Below are 6,000 nucleotides of genomic sequence, written 5' to 3' on the forward strand. Positions count from 1 at the left end.
TTACATTGATTGATTTGCGGATATTGAAGAATCCTTGCATCCCTGGGATAAAGCCCACTTGGTCATGGTGTATGATCTTTTTAATGTGTTGTTGGATTCTGATTGCTAGAATTTTGTTTAGGATTTTTGCATCTATGTTCATCAGTGATATTGGCCTGTAGTTTTCTTTTTTTGTGGCATCTTTGTCAGGTTTTGGTATTAGGGTGATGGTGGCCTCATAGAATGAGTTTGGAAGTTTACCTTCCTCTGCAATTTTCTGGAAGAGTTTGAGCAGGATAGGTGTTAGCTCTTCTCTAAATTTTTGGTAGAATTCAGCTGTGAAGCCGTCTGGACCTGGGCTTTTGTTTGCTGGAAGATTTTTGATTACAGTTTCAATTTCCGTGCTTGTGATGGGTCTGTTAAGGTTTTCTATTTCTTCCTGGTCGAGTTTTGGAAAGTTGTAGTTTTCTAAGAATTTGTCCATTTCTTCCTCGTTGTCCATTTTATTGGCATATAATTGTTGATAATAGTCTCTTATGATCCTTTGTATTTCTGTGTTGTCTGTTGTGATCTCTCCATTTTCGTTTCTAATTTTATTGATTTGATTTTTCTCCCTTTGTTTCTTGATGAGTCTGGCTAATGGTTTATCAATTTTATTTATCCTTTCAAAGAACCAGCTTTTGGCTTTGTTGATTTTTGCTATGGTCTCTTTTGTTTCTTTTGCATTTATTTCTGCTCTAATTTTTAAGATTTCTTTCCTTCTACTAACCCTGGGGTTCTTCATTTCTTCCTTTTCTAGTTGCTTTAGGTGTAGAGTTAGGTTATTTATTTGACTTTTTTCTTGTTTCTTGAGGTGTGCCTGTATTGCTATGAACTTTCCCCTTAGGACTGCTTTTACTGTGTCCCACAGGTTTTGGGTTGTTGTGTTTTCATTTTCATTCGTTTCTATGCAAATTTTGATTTCTTTTTTGATTTCTTCTGTGATTTGTTGGTTATTCAGCAGCATGTTGTTCAGCCTCCATATGTTGGAATTTTTAATAGTTTTTCTCCTGTAATTGAGATCTAATCTTACTGCATTGTGGTCAGAAAAGATGCTTGGAATGATTTCTATTTTTTTGAATTTACCAAGGCTAGCTTTATGGCCCAGGATGTGATCTATCCTGGAGAAGGTTCCATGTGCGCTTGAGAAAAAGGTGAAATTCATTGTTTTGGGATGAAATGTCCTATAGATATCAATTAGGTCTAACTGGTCTATTGTATCGTTTAAAGTTTGTGTTTCCTTGTTAATTTTCTGTTTAGTTGATCTATCCATAGGTGTAAGTGGGGTATTAAAGTCTCCCACTATTATTGTGTTATTGTTAATTTCTCCTTTCATACTTGTTAGCATTTGTCTTACATACTGCGGTGCTCCCGTGTTGGGTGCATATATATTTATAATTGTTATATCTTCTTCTTGGATTGATCCTTTGATCATTATGTAGTGACCTTCTTTGTCTCTTTTCACAGCCTTTGTTTTAAAGTCTCTTTTATCTGATATGAGTATTGCTACTCCTGCTTTCTTTTGGTCCCTATTTGCATGGAAAATCTTTTTCCAGCCCTTCACTTTCAGTCTGTATGTGTCCCCTGTTTTGAGGTGGGTCTCTTGTAGACAACATATGTAGGGGTCTTGTTTTTGTATCCATTCAGCCAGTCTTTGTCTTTTGGTTGGGGCATTCAACCCATTTACGTTTAAGGTAATTACTGATAAGTATGATCCCGTTGCCATTTACTTTATTGTTTGGGGTTTGAATTTATACACCATTTTTGTGTTTCCTGTCTAGAGAATATCCTTTAGTATTTGTTGTAGAGATGGTTTGGTGGTGCAGAATTCTCTCAGCTTTTGCTTGTCTGAGAAGCTTTTGATTTCTCCTTCATACTTGAATGAAATCCTTGCTGGGTACAATAATCTGGGCTGTAGGTTATTTTCTTTCATCATTTTAAGTATGTCTTGCCATTCCCTCCTGGCTTGAAGAGTTTCTATTGAAAGATCAGCTGTTATCCTTATGGGATTTCCCTTGTGTGTTATTTGTTGTTTTTCCCTTGCTGCTTTTAATATTTGTTCTTTGTGTTTGATCTTTGTTAATTTGATTAATATGTGTCTTGGGGTGTTTCGCCTTGGGTTTATCCTGTTTGGGATTCTCTGGGTTTCTTGGACTTGGGTGATTATTTCCTTCCCCAGTTTAGGGAAGTTTTCAACTATTATCTCCTCAAGTATTTTCTCATGGTCTTTCTTTTTGTCTTCTTCTTCTGGAACCCCTATGATTCGAATGTTGTAGCGTTTAATATTGTCCTGGAGGTCTCTGAGATTGTCCTCATTTCTTTTAATTCGTTTTTCTTTTATTCTCTCTGATTCATTTATTTCTACCATTCTATCTTCTAATTCACTAATCCTATCTTCTGCCTCTGTTATTCTACTATTTGTTGCCTCCAGAGTGTTTTTAATTTCATTTATTGCATTATTCATTATATATTGACTCTTTTTTATTTCTTCTAGGTCCTTGTTAAACCTTTCTTGCATCTTCTCAATCCTTGTCTCCAAGCTATTTATCTGTGATTCCACTTTAATTTCAAGATTTTGGATCAATTTCACTATCATTATTCGGAATTCTTTATCAGGTAGATTCCCTATCTCTTCCTCTTTTGTTTGGTTTGGTGGGCATTTATCCTGTTCCTTTATCTGCTGGCTATTCCTCTGTCTCTTCATCTTGTTTAAATTGCTGAGTTTGGGGTGTCCTTTCTGTATTCTGGCAGTTTGTGGAGTTCTCTTTATTGTGGCTTTTCCTCGCTGTGTGTGGGTTTGTACAGGTGGCTTGTCAAGGTTTCCTGGTTAGGGAAGCTTGTGTCGGTGTTCTGATGGGTGGAGCTGTATTTCTTCTCTTTGTTCAGTCGCGCTCCTTTCGAAGAGTTGGATTGCTTTTCTGGGTGCCTGATGTCCTCTGCCGGCATTCAGAAGTTGTTTTGTGGAATTTACTCGACGTTTAAATGCTCTTTTGATGAATTTGTGGGGGAGAAAGTGTTCTCCCTGTCCTACTCCTCCGCCATCTTGGCTCCTCCTCCTATTCCCATTTTTTAAAGGAATCTCCACACTGTTCTCTGTAGTGGTTGTACTGATTTGCATTCCCACCAGCTGTGTACGAGGCCCTCTTTGCCATACCCTGTCCAGCATTTATTGTTTGTAGACTTTTTGATGGCAGCCATTCTGACCGGCGTGCGATGCAAACCCTGTTTCCTTGTTCATTTAAGCAGTGGCAGATGGCTGCTTCTTGCATTCCTCCAGCTCCTCTGCAATCTCTGGGCTGGTGGGGGGAGCACTCACTGGATCGAAGTTTTGGGACTCTCATTCACATGTGGAGGCCAGAAGTCACTGATGGCTGTGACATTTCTTGTTTATTGGTACAGCAGGAGATATTTTCATTTCACAGTCTTCAAGGGAAAGTAAGTAAGGCGTATATAAGGAGTTAAAGTTTGGGAAACAAATGTTTTCAGGGTCATTCAAAGACAATGGGACATAGAGAGGATTTTGATAAAATAGGGTTTGCTAGGTTCCTTGTGCTGGACATTTTTTAATGATAACTGAATTTATAGTCTCCAACTCCATTAATTAATTACTTGTTTTTTTGGCTGGGCTGGGTCTTCACTGTTGTGCACAGGCTTTCTCTTGTGGTGGTGAACAGGGTTTATCCTCCCTGGAGAGCAATGAATACTGCGGTGGCTTCTTTTGTTGCAGAGCTCAGGCTCTAAGCGCACAGCCTCATTAGTTATGGCACCCGGGCTTAGTTGCTCCACAGCACATGGGATCTTCCTGGATCAGGGATCAAACCTGTGTCCCCTGCATTGGCAGACAGATTCTTAACCTCTGAACCACCAGGGAAGTCCCTCCAAGTCCATTCTTATCAGACATTCCCCAAATCTGAGGTGAGCCAGTTACTTACCGTCACCTGAGTGGCCTCTTCTTTTACCAGCCCAGAGTGACATGATTTGGCTAAATCAAGGAACCCAACACAACACGGGAGTGTTCCGTGCACTTGTGATGCCTGCAAAGCAAAGCCCTATACCTGGGCTCAGGGGAACAGTCTGCAGCTTTACACACAGTAAGTTGAATAAGCAGAAAATGTGGACTCTGAAGGTGACTTCCATCTCTGCTTTACTTAGATCCCCTGTCTTCTCTGGGATGAGATTCTTACTATCTTGAGGAAGGTCACCTCTTTCCCATGTAAATTCCTTGGTTGAGTCCCCACGTTGGCGGTGGAATGAGAAGAGGAAGCAGGACACCCACGACCTTACAGTCAGGGCCTCCCAATATAGGTAAAGAAAGTGCAGCTCTTACAGCCCAGGGCATAACTCACAGAGGAGGAGATGAGGAGGGAACCGCAGCTGTAGCTCCATTCTGCATCCTGTCTGGGGCACCATCGCTGAGCATTTCCGGGAGATTGACTGCCTGCCTCATTGTCCTCTCTTCAGTCTGTATGGATTGGCTCCTATTCCTCCTGCTCCCCGGAACACTTGTGCTTCTGTGCTGGTCTTTCAGAGAGCGTGAGTCCAAAAGCAGGGAGGCAGAGGGGCAGGGTGATGGGGGATGGGAGTAATGTCCAAAAAGACCTGATTGGGGAGCAGGAGCTACAGAGACAGCCTTTGCTGGAGCCAGGCCCCTGAGCCTCAGTGGCTGATACTTCCCTTCCCCATCATGAAAAACGTTCCTGAAGACTCCGCTGCTCCTGTCGCCCAGTAGCTCTCCACACTCTCACTCCCAAGAATGGTGTGAGGGAAAGGAATGATAAAGAACTACTGGGGCTGAGCAAAACCAAATCTAACTCTTGAACTGAAGTGAATGAAATTGAGAGTCTGCCCATCATGTCCAACTCTGTGATCCCATGAACTGTAGCCCACTAGGCTCCTCTGTCCATGGAATTCTCCAGGCAAGAATACTCGAGTGGGTAGCCATTTCCTTCTCCAGGAGATCTTCCTGACCCAGGGATTTAACCTGGGTCTCCTGCATTGCAGGCAATTCTTTACCATCTGAGCTACCAGGGAGTTATTTCTTATAAATGCCTCTGATAATCAAAAGAAACTTAAGTCATCTAGGGATTCCCAGGTGGCTCAGTGATAAAGAATCTACTTGCCAATGCAGGAGACTCAGGTTAGATCCTGGATCAGGAAGATCCTCTGGAGGAGGAAATAGCAACCCATTCAGTATTCTTGCTGCCTGGGAAATTCCCTGGACAGAGGAGCCTGGCAGGCTACAGTCCACAGGTTCACAATAAATCAGACACAACTTAGCAACTAAACAAACAATAACAACCACTTCTAACCAATCCCCGCCCTCTGAAAACCCCACTGTAATAATCAATTTTTGTAATGTTAAACAATTTCCTTGTTTTCACTCTATAAGTCGTCCTGTAACATCAGGTTTCTGAGCTTCATATCAGTCCCAAATTTGAAAGCTTCCAGCTTATGAACTGCTCTTAACGCTTAAGAAACTCATGTGTATGTGTTAGTCCGCTCAGTCGTGTCCAACTCTGTGAGCCCATAGATTGTAGTCCCCTCTGTCCGTGAAATTCTCTAGGCATGAATACTGGAGTGGGTAGCCATTCCCTTCTCCAGGTAATAAACTCGTTCTAAATTCTATTTTATTGGAAAAAAAGAAGAATCAGTGGGTTTCCCTGGTAGCTCAGCTGGTAAAGAGTCCACCTGCCATGCAGGAGACACCAGTTTGACTCCTGGGTCGGGAAGATCCACTGGAGAAAGGATAGACTACCCACTCCAGTATCCTTGGGCTTTCCTGGTGGCTCACGTGGTAAAGAATCCACCTGCAATGTGGGCGACTGGGTTTGATCCCTGGATTGGGAAGATTCCCTGGAGAAAGGAATGGCTACCCACTTTAGTATCTGGCCTTGGAGAATTCCATGGACAGAGGAGCCTGGAGGGCTATGGTCCTTGGGGTTGCAAAGAGTCAGACACAACTAAGCGACTTTCAAAAAATAC

The sequence above is a fragment of the Bos grunniens genome, chromosome 29 (assembly GCF_055505025.1).
Source record: "Bos grunniens cultivar Pamir isolate PY7600 chromosome 29, Bosgru_T2T1.0, whole genome shotgun sequence".
Classification (NCBI taxonomy): domain Eukaryota; kingdom Metazoa; phylum Chordata; class Mammalia; order Artiodactyla; family Bovidae; genus Bos; species Bos grunniens.